Genomic DNA, 17,661 nt, shown 5'->3' on the forward strand with positions numbered 1-17,661 from the left:
ATTCTTTCTGATGGAGCCATAGAATTCCATTGTGTATATATACCACATTTTCTTGATCCATTCATCTACTCAGGGGCATCTGGGTTGGTCCCATATCTTAGCTATGGTAAATAATGCTGCAATAAACATAGTTGTGCTGGTAGCTTTAGTGTGGCCTTGTGTGTGATCATGTGGGTAAATGCCCAAAAGTGGGATTGCTGGGTCATAGGGGAGCTGTATGTGGAGTCTTTTGAGGAACCTCCATACTACTTTCCAAAGTAGTTGAACAAGTTTACACTCCCACCAACAATGCAGTAGGGTATTCTTCTGCCCACATCCCCTCCAGGATCTGTTGTTATTAGAGTTCTTGATTATAGCCATTCTAAAAGAAATGCAAATCAAAACAACACTGTTATTAGATTTCTTGATTATAGCCATTCTAACTGGGTTTATGTGGAATCTCAATGTTGTTTTGATTTGCATTTCTTTTATGGCCAGAGAAGTTGAGCATTTCTTTATGTATGTGTTGGTCATTCTTATTTCTTCTTCAGAGAAGTCTCTCTTTAATTCTTTTGCCACTTATTAATGGGATGGTTGTTTCTTTGAGGCCAAATTCCTATATTTTTAAGGCTGTTATTATAATTATAGGAAGTGCACATCATATAGGCACTATCCTATTTCTTGGCTTGCAGTAAAAGACAAAAACTGGTATTCTCTAATTACAGATACTGGATAAGTAACAGGACACAAAGGTAAGCAAGAGAGACACCTGGTGATTGGGGCGTCTGCCGTGTTGTAAATGAGACTGTGTTGCCTAGTTACCACAGTAAAGCAGGATGATTGTAAATCTAAATATGAGTACAGCATCACAATTATTCTTGTCATCCAAGAAGAAATGTTAACTTCATTTCAAGTAGTTTTTTTCTCTTTATCCTTACATCCAATTATTCACTTAATCTTGTCACTTATTGCCAAAATATTTTTCAGCCCCAAACCTCTTATTTGTTCTCAATGATCTTGCCCTAGTTTTTGACCCAATGATCTCTATCCTACATTTGGATACTTAGCTGTTCTCCTCTAATCGTCCTCCTCTTCAACTCCACTTCAACCAACATATGATTGCTTTCTACTATTTAGTAAATACAGGCTTATGGTTTGTCTTGAAGGTCATATTTATTCAGAGTTTGTGCTTAACTATCTTTTTTTTAACTGTATTTTTTTGTCTTTTTTTTTTTTTTTTGGTACTGGGGATCGAACCCAGGACGTTGCACTTGCTAGACAAACGCTTTGCCACTGAGCAACATCCCAGCCCTTAACCATCTTTTACACAGTGGTTCTTATCTGGGCAAAGTTTGGTCCTCCAGGGTGCATTTTTAATTGTCACCACGTGGGATGGGCGTACTATGGTATTTAAGGGGTAAGGGCCAAAGATGTTACTCACATTCTTAAAATGCACAGGACAACTTTCTGTAATATAGTTATTTGGTAGTGATAAAGTTGATAAAATTTGCTTGATAGTTGAGATAACCTATGAATAATAAGTTTCGGGCCAGAGCATGACTGGAAACCAAAATAAACTACTAAGCAGGTCTGCTAGTCAGTATATGAGAAACTTAGGAAAAGCAAGATGACTCCAAGCCAGAAAGAAAAGCTGAAGAATGACTCTGTCCTTCTTCTACATCATTTTCTTGAAAAGCATGAATGATGAAGGAATTGGAATATACTAGACAGAACTCAAACTAGAGAGGTAGGTAAGAAGAGGAATATTGTATTTTCTCTAAGACATCTCCATTTTTTTTCTGTTGAGTATGTACTATAAAAAGGTTAATCATCTTCTTCCAGAGATTTGTAATAAGCAAATGCTGTGTGTATGACCATCGTTAGAATTGCAAATATAACATCAAAATATAAGCGGGGGATGGGGGTGGGGAAGGGAGATGGGAAGGGATGGGAAGGGGAAACAAAGGAGGAGGCAACAATGCTTGATAAGAAATGTACTCATTACCTTGCCCATGTAATTGTAACCCCTCTGTATGGTATTTTCACAATAAAAAAAAAACAAAATATAAGATCAAACTAATTCAAATAAGAGGAATTTATCAGTAACATGGGTGGTATCACTAGGAAATTATGATGTGGTTAAAATTAATGGATAACCTTTAACCTGAAGAATTTGGTGAAAGGAAGGAATTTAAATTAAGTTTCTATAGTGATATAAGAAACCATGGAATAAAAACTTTAGAAGTGCTATTTTCAGATAAAATCTTAATCTCTGTAAAGTTCCAAAGAAATGGCACTATATATATATATATATATATATATATATATATATGCACACACACATACATATATATATATGCAATAAGCCACTCCATGTGACATGATATGAAGTGAGAATTTAATGAGAAGATTTATACAAAATGGAAACAGATACACATCTTCCCAATATGAGAATAAATAAGGCTGAATTTCTTAGGTTTCCGTGGCTCATCTGTACTTTCATTAAGACTTCTTTGTGGTGACATGTATAATTAATCACTAATATTATTATTAATATCTCTTAATATACAAGATGGATCATTCTGCATCTAAATTGCACCCTGCCTTGGCTGTTACCTAATTAAAAAATGGAGACCAAGAGTCAGGCAGAAATATTAATGGGATGCAATTTGGTTTAAATCTTAGTTCACAGAAAGACCTCAAAAATAATTGTAAGTTTTGCCATGAGGAATACCTGTTATATAAAACCATTTTGGTATCATTACACTTGCTCCCCAGATATAACAAATGTGTTTTCCATATTAGCATGTTTATTTCATCTCTGGTAGTCAATAAGACTGTTAGAAAAGATTCAGTTTTTCAGACCAGAAACAGCAAAGATATGAGTGTAAATTACAGGATGAAATGAAGAATTTACTTTTAACCTCATGAGACACTACTTTGTATTTGTACACAAAGGTGTCCAACAGGAACAAAAAGTGGATTTGACCAGATACTTTCCAAATGACATTGGAATTGCATTTAGGAAACATACAGGAGTTCATATGTGAGTAAACACACGTGGTTTACTCACTTAGACCACAGGCAGACCAGGAGACCACATCCCCATTTCATAGATTAGGAAACAAATCATTCATAATTGATAAATAATTTCTTGGAAAAACAGAGTAAAATATTCTCCCCATGAACATCCTTACTATAGTAGATCTGAAATCATTACCATGATTTTCTGAGTTTGATATTCTAAAACAAAACCTTAGAAAGCACATGGGAGGGGAGGATAAAGGAGGCACGTATGAATGGAGAGAGGAAGGGTGGGCAAATACAATCTTATTACTCAATGTACATATGTAAAAGTGGAAGCAGATAAATTGAAGGGATGAGCGGGGTTGGGAGAGGTGGGGAAGAATGATGGAGATGGTGACAGTGATCAAGATGGAATTTTAAAAAATATTATTAAGGAATTTTGCATATGGGGTGACACTAATCAAGATGCATTATAAACATTATTTTACATGTTGAAGTTTGTGATAACTAGAAAAGCATTCAATTTAAATGAAAAAAATAATAGGTTATATTCTTAAAAGTTAAAATTATAAATACATAAATGCATTATGCAATGAAAGTGCTATGTGAGTTTATATACTAATCTTTTTTTAATTTTTTATTGTGAAGATACCATTCAATTACATGGGCAAGGTAATGAGTACATTTCTTATCAAGCATTGTTCCCTCCTCCTTCGTCTTTAACTCATTAACTTATTTGCTCCCTATATATATTGATACTCAAAAAGCTGAAGGAATTTACTGACTCACTGTTGGGAACATGGCTGAAGGCCAAACCCATTTATTCTGATCACATATTCAATGTATCACTCTGCTATAAAATGTAGCTACCATGTCAGTGGGTACCAAGTTCCTAAGAACACATGACCTTCAAAAAGACAGTGGAAAGCTGAATACTAGTATCTGTAATGGTAGCTACTCAGACAGCGAATAACTGAAAGGAACACAATTCCAAACCAGCCCAGGCAGAAAACTCTGCCTGACTCCATCTCCAAAGTAACTAGCAAAATAATTGGATTGGAGGTATGGTTCATGTTGTAGAGCACCAACCAAGCAAGCCAGCCCAGTCAAGCATGTGTTAGTCCTTGAGTTCAAATACCAGTAGAAGACATTTTAGACTTCCAACGTAAAGAACCAGACAAAAATCAACGTGTTGTTTTGGAATTGTGTGTAGTATAAGAACTCCTAATTGACTTAAGCAATCCAAGTTTCCTAAATCTTAGCATGTAGTGACCAACCTGATTTCAGGAGAGAAAGAAATACAGAAAAGTAAAAAATATAAAGCAAATGGCTAGTTAAACTATTTTTCGGGAAAACTGGGGTAGAAGAGAGCAATAAAAAAAAGTAATTTATCATTTTAAAGCTGGCTGTGTTCCTTTAAATGCAATCTGTAATGACTTATGACTCCAGCGACCCTTCCTGATTACTGCCTGTTGCCATTCATTATCACCATGGAAACAGCACTTCTGCCAGCTGTGTGCTTGGTGGTGGGGTGCAGGCGTTGTTTGCTGGGGACATGAGGGTAGTGCATGTGGGACTCTACATTCACAGGAGTTTGGTTTTTGTTGTTGTTGTTCTTGTCGTTGCTTTTTCTTTCAAGAGGAGAGAGATTTTGAGGATATGACATCCTCCTTCCTGTACCCAGCCCCTAGGTGGGGTGTAATCTGGAGGGAACCACCGGAACAGATGGTCTCCATGCCCTTTTCTCTCTCTGGAAACAAAATTAAATGAGATCAGAAACATTCCAATCTGGAAGATAATCCACTGGGCAGCAGAAGGCACGAGGAAGGGGCAAACTGCGTGCAAATTTCATTAACACAATTTCTCATGGAGCCCCTTCAAGCATGAGAGCCCATCTTCTCTGCGGCCTCATTCCTAAGCATCGAGTGTATGAAAGCTTTTGAGCAGGATCTATTCCACCTCTTCCTGTCTGACTCTGTCTCAGTTTCAGCTCTGTCTTCCCTCTGAGTTCCTACCACTTTCTTCGCATTTTTTGTCTGTGTATACCCTGAGTATTTTAGACCTACTTGCTTTTGCTTATCCTCTGTTTGATAGCTAATTAAAGATCCCAGCAAGTTAGGCTAAGAAGGGAAGGAAGGATAGGCCATTTCAACCAGCTACTCTTGTAGGCAAGGAAACTGACATCCCAAATAGTGTAAGCAACTCCTCAAATCCTCACAGAGAGCTCTTGTCAACACAGTTGTAAACTAAGGCTGCCCAATTCCCAAACCAGAGTACAGTGCCACTCTTTCATGTTTCCCTCTTCATTTCTTGGGCTAATTCTCTGCCACCCAGCAGTAAAGTCAAATCTCAACTCTCTAGGCCAATTATTATTTAGTGCAGAGTAATCTTGGTTTTCATGAAATATTTCTCTGTGCAGAACATAGTTTGCTCCCAAGACAACAGAGGATGCATCCTCATGAGATACTCCAGAGAGAGAGAGAGAGCAGAGCAGAGACAAAGATAGCTTAGTCATCTTTCTACTTTATTTAGAAAAAGCATTAAAATCCCAGGACACAGGATGCTTGAAACATGGGTAAATAAAAGAGTACCAGAACAATCAGAATATGATTATTCTGCAGTGCTAAACTCTACTTGGTCTGCAGGATAATGTGGGAATTAGGGGCATCATCTCTGAGTTTACTGCAAAAAGTTCCACATAAACATCATTTGGTCAGCAGAGAGATTTTTCCATATGACGTTACATTTGATTTCTAAGTTCTCAGGAGAGTGTCTACAATCAAAGTCTGGCATTAAGATGGAGGCAGGCTAGTACGTAAAAAGGATGCAGAAGTTGGAGAGTGCTGATCTGGATTTTGAAGATGACCGCTGACTCCTCAGATTGTGCTGTCTAGGAAACCAATTCAGCTACTGTCCCTTCTTGGACCTTAACATCCTTGTAGCCTCAGATCGTAAGAAGGCTCCAGGCTACAATAAATGCAAGGATTTTGAAGAAAATCATTATCTCATTAATGCTTAAAACCTCTCATGCAGGTAAGCATTGCTCTGATCATTACATGCTAATTACCAAGCCTAGCTAGGTTGCATCACCAGCTCAGGGAGATCAACAACACATCATCAAATGACAAGATTTGTAAATGTTAAATGATTTTACTATCGTCTAATTTCTGAAAACTCACACACACATTTGTTTCTTCAAGTTATTTATTATTTGCAACATTCAGAGGAGTTCAGAATACAGAAACGAACAAAAGAGACAAAAACCCCTGCCCAGTTAAAGCTCCCAACCTGCTTAATGTATGGAGAAAAGGTAATGGTATGGGAATCATCAGGGAAATGCCCATATAACTTTAGATAGAGGTTAATAATTTGAAGAAAACCATTACAGTAGTGGATAAAGCAACTGTAGATGGCTTCTCTGAACTGATAGATAGACCAATAAAACAATTATAAAAAGAGGAAGAGGCTAGTTTACTTGAAGAATATAAAGTTGAGTGGAGATAAAGGTAAGTAGTGGCAGAGAGTATGATTAGAGTTTGAGTGGTAATCTTAAAACCACAGTGTATTATTATACTCCTTTTTTTAGTTAAAGAATACATCAAGATGATTTAATCATATGAAACCAAGGAGGAATGGGTGTGAGTGTATATTGTGAAGTATACATATGAAAGGACTTCAATCCTTTCAACAATTATCTCTGCTATACTCTGGGATAGCCTCATTCACAATATTATGGCTTTATTTCTGTTCTTCTGAACTGCTTTCAGTCATTAAAATGTCCTAGATAGTATGCTTAATTCTTAGTCTTAGTCAAAAAATATTAGTTTTAGTAAATTTGCAAAACTTTTTTTCTTATCTATTTAATATAGATAGGACTTGTCCAAGGCCGAATCCAGAGATGCATGAAGTTATCCATAATTAGACAGACAATAAATACCTTAAAATTGGTGTAAATACTGCTCACCTCACCTTCTACTGTGAAAACAGTGACTGGGTAGTATGGAGATGAACGAGTGAGCCTGTGCACCCATTATAGTTTATTCGTATCAGTAGAAATCTGAATTTCCTACTTTTTATCTTCCAGGAGATTTATTCTTCTGTTGATTAAAAAAATTGGCTCATAGGTCAAAACTGAAGCAGGCATGATTTGGTTCACAAATTTAATTTCCATATTCTTGTTCTTGTGGCATTAAGTTAGAAGAGGCATATGGTATATAGTCTCTTTTTTATACTTTGTACTGCCATATTTTTATGTATCACATCTAGTTAGCAAATGATATATCTGTATATTTGTATATGTATATATTTATATTTATATGCCATCCTTTGGTCACTACTGCTTGTCCCCCCCTTTCCAACTAATATTGCATAAAAGCACCAGACACTATTAATGTTTCATCTACATCTTCTCAGTTCTTAATGTTTTCTGTTGTTGTGATTGTTTTGTTTTTGTTTTTGTATATTGTCCAGGTTCCATTCTCCATTTCCTTACTTGAGGTATTGTAGTAGAAAGTTTGAAGTTCTGCTTCTATGAAATTCAGGAATTGAGAATATAGCGTGTCTGTCAGCCATTGTTTAATATTGACTCCCATTTAGGGAATGTGATAGGAGCCTTGGAAGATCTTTTGTAATTGGTTGAAAGATAATCGTATCTTCAGTTGCCTGAAATTTGTCACTAAGGGGAAAGAACTGATTTAAATTTATTGCTCTGGAGGGCAGAAATAGGATCATCAAATTAAAGTTATAGAAAGGTATAGGTTCAGAAAAAGAAGAGAGCTTTGTCCTATTGATCAGAAATGAGATTCATCTAACTTGTAATGCACAGAGTCCTATTAAAGGGTATATCTAAACAGAAACTGTCTGATGGCTTCTTAGGAGGCATATTAAACACCATTGGATCTATGGCTAAAGTTAAACTAATAGGCTTTAGTTTCGTTCAAACTCACTCTTGAATTCTGATGCAGTGAGAAAGGCAAACTAATCAAACATCAGAAATTGGTGCATCCTAGAAAATAATCCTCAAAGATGTAATAGAAATTTAGAAAATAGTTCCTTTTATGTGGTGCTGGTCCTAGGGCTTAAACTAGACTTAGGTGCTGTATCTGAGATGTTTTTGCTCAAGACTAGCAGTCTACAGCTTGAATCATAGCTTCACTTCAAGCTTTTTGATGATGAGATTTGAGTCTTGAGACTTTCCCTGCTCAGGCTGGCTACAAATTATGATTGTCCGATCTCAACATCCTGAGTAGCTGGGATTATCGGCATGAACCACAGGTGCCAGGGTGAAAATTCCTTAGTCTAACATCTCATAATTGCTTTCACAGAATAGGTTGCCCAGTGCTCTGCAATTGTTGAAATAGGCAACAGTGACACAGAATACAGAATGATTCACTCACAAATGAAAGAGAAGGGAAAACTGCTCATGCTCAGCTATTATTTCTAAACACTGTAACAAGATGGGCTATTTCACTTCTCTTTCTATGGGAATTGAATTAACCCTAATCCATTTCAAATTCTTCTAAAAATAGAAGAGGGGAAAACTCATTTTAGAGATCAGTATTATCTGGAAAAATTAGCAAGATAAATGCATTGGAAAAAGAAAAGTAGATACAGCATCTCTTAGGAATATAGATGCAAAAATCCTCCACAAAATACTATGAGTAGAATTATTAACTATAAGCAGGTAAGATTAGTCCTAGAAAAACAAGATTGGTTTGACATTAAAAAAACAGTTAATGTGATATATTTGTGTATATACACATATGTACATCTGTACACATATATAATATATTACATTAATTATTTTTAAAGTATCAAACCAACCTTGCATTCCTAGGATTAATATATTACATACACACAGAGCTATGAAAAATCTACATCATAATTTTACAAGATACATTACTGTCTTTAGCTGAATGCAACAGCTTTTTATGATCAATACAATCAGTAAAATAGTAAAAGAGAAAAATTGTTCCTGAGATGCAAGTAGAACTTTATTCACATGAAAGGAAACATCATATATGAAAATAAGCCCCGCCCCCAAAAGAAACAAAAGTGCAATTTCAGTCAATCCATTTGGTTTTCTGACCTCTACATAGAAGTGGCACTTGATATGAAATTGATATAAAACTTGACATAAAATTTGTTCTTAGGAGAGTAAGAGGGAAATTTTGAAGCAGAGTTGACTGTTAGTGAATGGCTTACCAAAGTTAGGCTTGCAATTTGGCTATTATTTTTATTAGTTGTGTGATTTGAAGCCTATTAAGCTCTGTGAACTTAGACTATCCATCAGCAAAGAGAATATAGTAATGCTACATGAATGCTACAGGGATGCCTATTTCTCAAAGTTGTTACAGAAGCAAGGTTAATAAACATAAAAGTTGTAGCATGCAGTAGCCTCATCCATGATGATAGTTTTACCAATATCAATAGTTATGGGAAGCAGGATATAGATTGAATAAGGGAAAGAGCTGCCTATATTCTTAGCTACTTGGGAGGCCTACATAAGAGGATCAAAATTTTGAGGCCAGTTTATGCAAAAGTTAACAAGACCTAAACTCATAAAACAGCTGGGTATAGTGGTTCAACCCTATGGTTCTCACTATTTGGAGAGAAGAGGCAGAAATATCACCACTGCAACCATACTAGGCAGAGTGAGACCTTACATGAAAAACAAATAAATTTTTTAAAAAATGTAGTGTGGATAAAGATAGAGAACATTTGCTTAGTAAGCATGAGGTTCTGAATTTAACACCAATATTGCACCAAGTAACAAAGCAGAAGCAGATGCAAGAGGAAGATTCGGAAGAGCAGGAGGAAGAGAAGGAAGAAAAGGAGAGTGAGCAAGAGAGGGGAAGAGATATAAGATATATCTCTTAGCCATTTCTCTAGTTTACTCTCATGACAGTGTGTATAGCCACCAGCGAGTCCTCTCCCTCTCAAAAGTGGAAGAGATGAGATAAGAGAGCTTTTAATCTCTCAACTCTAAAATTATCTCACTTTACAAGGTGAGAGATGACACAGAAGAGAGGGGCAGAGCACTATTAACTACAACCTTTTGAGTTTAACCATATACTTGCTTGAGTACTGAAGCTCTGATCTACTTCCACCAAAGTTAACAAAGAGGAAAGAACATTCACATGACGTCACATTCCTTTTTGGCTCTAAAAGGCATCCAGATTGTGTCTAATTTTAAACCACTTTCTGCAGGCCAAAGAGGTGCTTGTGGACAGCTTGATGATAAATCTTTCTGCACACATAACTCTTCTCCTTGTCATCTCAGGATGAAGAACGTGAGCACGTCACACTTCCTCCCCCAGAGCCGTCAATCTGGCACCTGTCACCAGCATCTGATTCATTATAAAAATATTTAATTCCTCCAAGATGAATTGGCAGGAGGTCCAAACAGAGGGAAGAAATGGTATGGGGGAGATGGAAAGGGCTGTTTTGCAGGAGAGCTTCTGCTTGGCTCAGAATCCCATAAGCTTCTTTATAAGGAAGCGAAAGTGGTTTCCCTCACTATAAGCATTGCTGACATCCTTCAGGGAAATTAATCAGTCTTATTAGGAGCCCACTGTTTTGCCAAGTGTCCTGTTCCTCTAGCCTTGTCTCCTATAGAGATTGCTGCCTTAATTAACCCTTAGTATTTCTATACCACCAAAGTCACACTTAAAATACCAATTGTCTTATAGAACTGTCCCACTTTGAAGAGTTCAAACTCAGGAATCCTTCTTTGTGATCATAACCTTAAAAGAACTTTGGTAGCTTCCCACACCTATAGGATGGTGCTCAAAGCCCTGAATCTCAGATATCAAGTGTCATCTGCCTTCAGTTTGATTTTCCTATATCAAGACATTTCCATCACTTTGAACTGAACATGACTCTTAGCTTTAGGTTCACCTTGTTCTGGAATTTCTTTTCTTAATACCTGTACTTTACAATGTCTCCATCTTAGAGCTAGTCACATTTGGGGCCAGAGAATTCTTTCTGGTGAAAGTATCTTGTCACTGAAGGAAGTTTGTCAGCATTCCTGGACTCTATACACCAGACGCGAACTAGCACACCCTAAGTGTAACAAGAAAAATGTTCCCTGGGTAGGGATTAAAATGCAAGAGCCCAAGAGCTAATACTTGCTTTGAGAAACATCTCACCCACCTTCCATATGCTTTCATATGCTCCTTCTTCTGTAGAGACATTTCTGATGTCTGTAGAGAAATAAATTTCCTTCTTCCCATGACTTTAATATAACTGCAGTCAGAAATACCAGGCTGTAGTTACATTAGTAGATACTTCTCTCCTTAACTAGACTGAGGTCCTCACAGCCAATAATTTCAACTTACATGTGATTGAATTCTCGCCTTTATTGTTGTATCTGGAACTATAATTGACAAGCAAACCCTGTTCATTTATCGGATATTTAAACCATTCCAATGAAATACAAAGAATGTGCACTGTTTGCACATTAGGTAAATAATTATCTTACTAGTCACGTGTATTTCCAATGGCAATGTAATTTAAAGTAGAATATAACTTGTCGTGCAATAGAATGTGAACTGACCTGGGAAAAATAGGATAGTTAATAGCACATATATTTAGAAAAAATAATCTTGATTTGGATTTCATGTACAGTTGGCTCCAGATAGATAAATTCCAGCTTAAAAGTACAGAAACCTGAAAATAGAGACAAAAAATTGCAAACCAGCCCAAAGCTTACAGAATTAGGCTTGATCTAAAATGGGAGAATGGGATAATGTTGATTTTATTGCTTTATTTTAAATTTGGTTTTTCAACTCTCTCTGTGAGTGTGGGAAATGGTGTATTTTAGCTAAGGATTCAGGTCATGGGACATGATCTCTATCCTCTCTCATATATTTATTTCTCTTACATATCCTAGAAATATACACCTGGCTCACAACCAATGTAAGGTGAGAAGTTTGTTTCCTTCTCCCCATTATAGGAATCCAAAACCATGGGTTTTTTCTCGTTCTAGCTACATTAGTCTCTAGGCACAACATAATTTAGGCAATAATTCTATTAATCCCTGCTTCTTTCCACCCAAATATATTCTTCTGGATTCTAGACCTTACACTATTCACCCTACCAGCAGTGTGGGTCCTATTCCTTTCTTTTTTTGTCTGGAATGGTAGCCTAAGAATTTTTTAATTCATATTCACTGACATGTTTTTTTTCTGAAGGGTAGGATAGTCCTACACAATATAGAATTACTAGGGCTTGAAATTGGGGCTGCTGATATGAGTAATGCATTTTCTTTATCAACACAGTGAAAATTAAACACAAACTGATGTATGTTACACAAAGTACATAGCATAGAGGAAGCAGGTAGGTAAATTCCCCGAAACCCAGATCGGATGATAGATTTTCCAAGGATCTAGGGAAGGTTTCAGTTTGAAGATACTACATCAGCCAGATCTTATGTTAAAGCAGGATTTCCCCTCCAAACGCAGGTACAAATCTTGAGCCACATTAACATTATTGATTGAAAGGCATCCAGATCAGGGATATGATAATCTGGAATTTACCTACCTCCATCAGATCTTGGTCAAGTCACAGAATAATGGAATATGAGAGCTAGAATAGGGATTTTAACCATGAGTTGCAAATCTTCTATTTGTGATGATAAGAGGACTGGTTCAGAGAGGTAAAAGCTCACACTGAAGAATGGCAAAATCAGGATTAGGACGCAGATCTGTTGATGCTGCACTTGCATGGCAGTGTCTCTTCCATGATCATTAGTATCTACATTTTTACAGTAATATCCCTATATCCAAACTTAAGCAATTACATTTATGTAATTTGTATGTTTATACTTTTGCTTTTATCTCCTTTCCCCTGCTTCTTAGACTGCATTCCATCCCCAAGACACCACATGTTTAGAATTACTGGCGGTAGCAAAGCACTGATACGAACCTCAATCATAGAGCTGGAGAGATGAGCTGAAATGCCATGGCTCTCTTAGGAAATAATCAGAGATGTGCACTTGTCTGATCATCACAGTGTTATTTCAGCATTAAAATGTCATTAAACTTCACATTCTACCAGCAGAGGACTGGAAATTAAATTACAGAATATCTACATAATTAAATCTTACACAGCCAATAAAAAGAAACTTATATAGAAAGTCTGACAAACTTGTCTGATCATAGAAGTTTCCTGGTATGATTTAAAAAAATTAGAGAACCCCACTTCAGAGTGATCTAAACCTTTATGAGTAAAGAGTGGAAATAGGCATTTTTATCTACTTCCCAAAGTGGATTTTGTAAAAAAAAAAAAAAAAAAAAAAAAAAAAAAGGAAAGTTGGTGAAATATATTTTGGAAAACATACTACCATTCTAAAAGAAAAAGTTATTTTTTTAAAATTATATATATATATATTATTGTGAAAATACCATACAGAGGGGTTACAATTACATGAGCAAGGTAATGAGTACATGTCTTATCAAACATTGTTGTCTCCTCCTTTGTTTCCCCTTCCCATTCCTTCCCATCTCCCCCCCACCTCCCCTGCCCTCTCACGTACTCCCCTCCCCCCCCAAAGTTGTGAAGTTAAAAGTTATTGAATAATAGATACCACGAGTTTAAACTTTTGTTTAAAATAAGCAAAAAAAAACAGTAGCTCTCTCACCCTCTGGATATTAAACTTACTATTGCAGTTATTATAAGCATGTTGTTTTTCTTTTAAATCATGGTTTAAATAGAAGAACTGCTTGAGATTTCAGAAGAGTTATTCACTAGCTGTGTGGAAATAAGCAACTAATGAAATTTCTTGTGCCTGAATGTCTTCATCTTTGAAATATAGAAAATAAAAGTATGTGTCTTATGTGTTCTTGTGAGGATAAAAATGACAGGAATATAGTTCATTTTCAAAATTGCTATTGTCCCAGTGGCTCACACCTGTAATTGTAGCTCATCAGGAAGCTGGGATCTGAGGATCCCAGTTGGAAGCCAGACCAGGCAGGAAAGTCTGTGAGACTCCTTTCTCCATTTAATCACCAGAAAACCAGAAGTGGTGCTGTGGCCCAAAGGAGTAGAACACTAACCTTGAGTGAAAAAGCTCAGGGACATGCCTAGGGCCTGCGTTCAAGACCTACTAATGACAAAAAACGCTAAATTTATTTACTTCTACCCATTAGGGAATAAGATGGTATAAACCACTCTATGCAATTATCAACCAGAAAAGTAGACAACACCTAGCAACAATTATTTATACAAGTTGTGTAGCAGACAACATTTGAACCGTGAGCTTCGAGTCATATGGATCACTGCTGAGTTCATCTACTGCCCAGGCTTTTGTCTAGAGAGAGTTCTCTCGCCATCATTCGATAAGGTAGGGAAGGTGCACAATCCCACACTCTTGTTGAATTTAAGAGAGAAATTGGAGGTCGGGGAACAAAAGTGGTATGTTTTTTAAAATTTCTTTTTGTCTTGTTTGTTTATTCATCTGGTGGTTGAAAATGGCACAGAAATGGAGGGACACTGGGGAAACAAACGCAGCAGTGGTACTCAGTAGATACCATGCTGAAAATGAACTACACATCTTGTAGGCAGGGAGGAGAGGAAAAAACAAGGAGAGAGTGAAAGAAGGGGTGATATCATCCAATAAGAAATAGACTCATGGGGCTGGGAAGGTGGGCCAGTGGTAGAGCGCTTGCCATGCATGCGTGAGGCCCTGGGTTCGATTCCTCAGCACCATATAAACAGAAAAAGCTGGAAGTGGTATTGTGGCTCAAGTGGTAGAGCGCTAGCCTTGAGCTAAAGAGCTGAGGGACAGTGCCCAGGCCCAGAGTTCAGGTCCCATGGCCTATCTGACTAATAAAACAATGACCCATCTGTACATCACCTTTCTAATAACAATTTCAAAATACAGGTGAGCACCCTCTGCCCCAATTCACTTTAGAAGCCCTTAAGATTAACACCTACTTAAGTAGTGTTCCGAGGTCAATTTTTATGATGATTAATATAGAGCCAAGATGTTATATAAAGTATTTATGTTATGTATATAAATATATATATGTTATATAAAGTAGTCCATTCTTAGTACCCTGTTTTTGTCTAAGAGTGGCGATTCTGTGTGTTGTTAGCAAAGATAAGTGTTATTTTTGTTCAGGGTCTATAAAGCATTGAGTAAAAATGTTATTTCCCCCAAGGCATATTCAAAACTATCTGATATTTTTAAACGCTTATCACTGTAACCAGGAGTTATCGGCCTCAACAGGAACAAACAAAGCAAACAGACAAACAAAAGAAGGGGTACTTTAAACTACAATTACAAAAGGGATTTTCAGATTTTGGTGCCAGCAAAAGTGTCTAAAGGTTTTTACATTAAAGGTTATCACATTCCCTTCATGGACACAGATCACTTTATACAACCATGTTATTTGAATTCAATTGTCCTTATAAGAATTACCTCAAAATACAAACTAAAGGAGAAAATGAGAAGGAGGTAAAAAAAATTATAGTAAATGTTCATTTTTTAAAAGAAGGCAAACCAGAGACAAAGCAATAGCAGAGAGTGTTCAGAAATCTGTATGAGAGTCCCTGTGACTGGCTAAATGTAGCTGTGGGCATGCATAAGACAAAGCCACAACCATCAGGAGACAACAACCTTCCATTGGATGAAGTTGTAAATGGAACAACCTTTAGGCCCATCCAGACCTGGTGATTCTCCTTGTTTCCTCCAGGTAGAACTCCCCGAATTTGCACCTAGGCAAGTATATGAGACATTGAATGGATCTGTATGAACAATTTGCCTTAGTAGTTGTGTTAAATTACCCCTAAAAAAGGCACTTGCTGTGTGCTTGTGGCTCACGCCTGTAATCCTAGCTACTCAGGAGGCTGAGATCTGAGGATCACAGTTCAAAGCCAGTCCAGGCAGGAAAGTCTGTGAGTCTCTATCTCCAATTAACCACCAGAAAACCAGAAGTTGTGCTGTAGCTCAAGTGGTAGAGTACTCACCTTGAGCTGAAGAGCTCAGGGCTAGTGCCCACGCCCATAGTTCAATCCTCACAACCGACAAAAAAAAAAAAGGCTCTCAATAAGTGATCCACCAACTTTATAGTCCCCTGGCCTAATATCACCAAATCACTGCTCTTGGAAGTGTAGATTCCTCATGATGCTCTCGTACTTATTTGTTTGCTTACTGGCATTGGGCCGTATGCATACTACAACTGCAGCACTGAGAATTTTAACAGAGATTATTTGGCTGGTAAAATCAAAAAGTATTTCCTATTGGAGATTCCAAAAATAAAGTTTACTTGACAGCCTACTGATAATAAAACTAATCATAATTTTTCTAAAGTCCTCAAAAAGGGGAAAAATGAAAAGTCAAACAAAGCTTAGAGTAAATCAACAAACTCCAGCATAGACCAATATAAAATTGATAACTTCCTTTACTCATTACAAATTTAACAAGACAGGTGCTCAGAGACCTTCAGACCTGACTGGACTGTGAAGATCACAGGCGGTTCTTGTTGCTTTTCAAATAGCCCAGAGAACACAGCACACCTCATCCAATCAGTTGTATTTTGCCACTGATGTTGATGAATCCAATTATAGATTGTTCAGAAATATAGAATCACACAGTTCTATTTTGGAATTATATTTCTGCACGATTTGCTGAAATAATGGACCTACTGGGTCTTGAGTGTGAGGAACACGAAGCGTCTGCTGATTTTATCTGCAGAACTGAGACCCTTTAAGTAATCCAAAGACCTAGAAATGATGTCATCTCATCACCAAGAGTCCCCTCCCAGTCCAAAGAGGAACAATCCTCACAATACTGAAATAACTCCAGAACCAATTCTTTCTATCCAACACAGCCAATGCTTCAAAATAAACTATTTATGTCTAGATTAGTGGGGGCAAAGTAACTTTTAGAGATTTGGTTGCTCCCCCACTCCCCGCCCTTGCTCAGGGGAAATATGAAAATGTAAGTGGCTGAGATTTCTCAAGACTTGAACAAGGAACAAATGAGCAATATCCAAAAAGAGGTGTGTGTGTGTGTGTGTGTGTGTGTGTGTGTGTGTGTGTGTGTGTGTGTGTGTGTGTGCGTGCGTGTGTTGGGGGAGGGAACTGCAAGCAACATCAGGAGTTCTCAGGAGTCCTTAAGGGAGCACTAATTTCCCAGTACTCCCCAATGCACCTTAAACTAGGCAAGAGAGGAGAACGCCAAAGTACAACCAAGCATAATCAAGGAATGTAGGGGAAGATGCTCAACCCAGTGAAGACTCTAAATACACTCCTAATTGGATCCCAAACTCTGAAAAATCCATTGTCCCCCAGAGGAGCTGAATTTGAAACCCAGAACATCAGCAGAGGTTGAAGACAGGAGGTCTCTTTCAAAAACTGGCTCTTTCAAGAGGATGAAATGTGTGGATATGTCAAAAAGTCTCCCTTGTGTTCACCCCACAAGTTCTGCCAAGATTTGTCATCTAATCAGGAGCTGGAGCTGCTTCCGGTGCCCTATTCGTAGGGGGAGTGACAGACATTTGCACACACTGGCATCAGGTTTTGAAGTGACTGAAGGACTGACAGAGGAACCAGGCTAAGAAGCAGATAGAGCACAGGGTAGGCTAGAATTCCATCTCAAGTCTGTATCATTTAAAGAATGTGCGGTGTATAAAAAACAAACGAGGATAA

General features: G+C 37.3%; 2 long non-coding RNA genes across 2 annotated transcripts in view; one reads left to right on the forward strand and one right to left on the reverse strand.

Annotated features, from left to right (window-relative positions):
- The window catches only part of LOC138816375 (uncharacterized), a 76,969-nt gene that overhangs the window by 53,333 nt on the left and 5,975 nt on the right, over positions 1-17,661 (reverse strand). The gene's annotated exons all lie outside the window — the stretch shown is intronic.
- LOC138816367 (uncharacterized) overlaps positions 1-17,661 on the forward strand; it is a 66,922-nt gene that overhangs the window by 34,139 nt on the left and 15,122 nt on the right. The window contains exons 2-3 of the long non-coding RNA XR_011368641.1: positions 5,765-6,039; positions 14,157-14,350. This is a non-coding gene — a long non-coding RNA (uncharacterized lncRNA). The remainder of the gene's footprint in view (positions 1-5,764; positions 6,040-14,156; positions 14,351-17,661) is intronic.

This window comes from Dipodomys merriami, unplaced genomic scaffold, assembly GCF_024711535.1.
Source record: "Dipodomys merriami isolate MVZ:Mamm:240054 unplaced genomic scaffold, mDipMer1.0.p SCAF_11, whole genome shotgun sequence".
NCBI lineage: Eukaryota > Metazoa > Chordata > Mammalia > Rodentia > Heteromyidae > Dipodomys > Dipodomys merriami.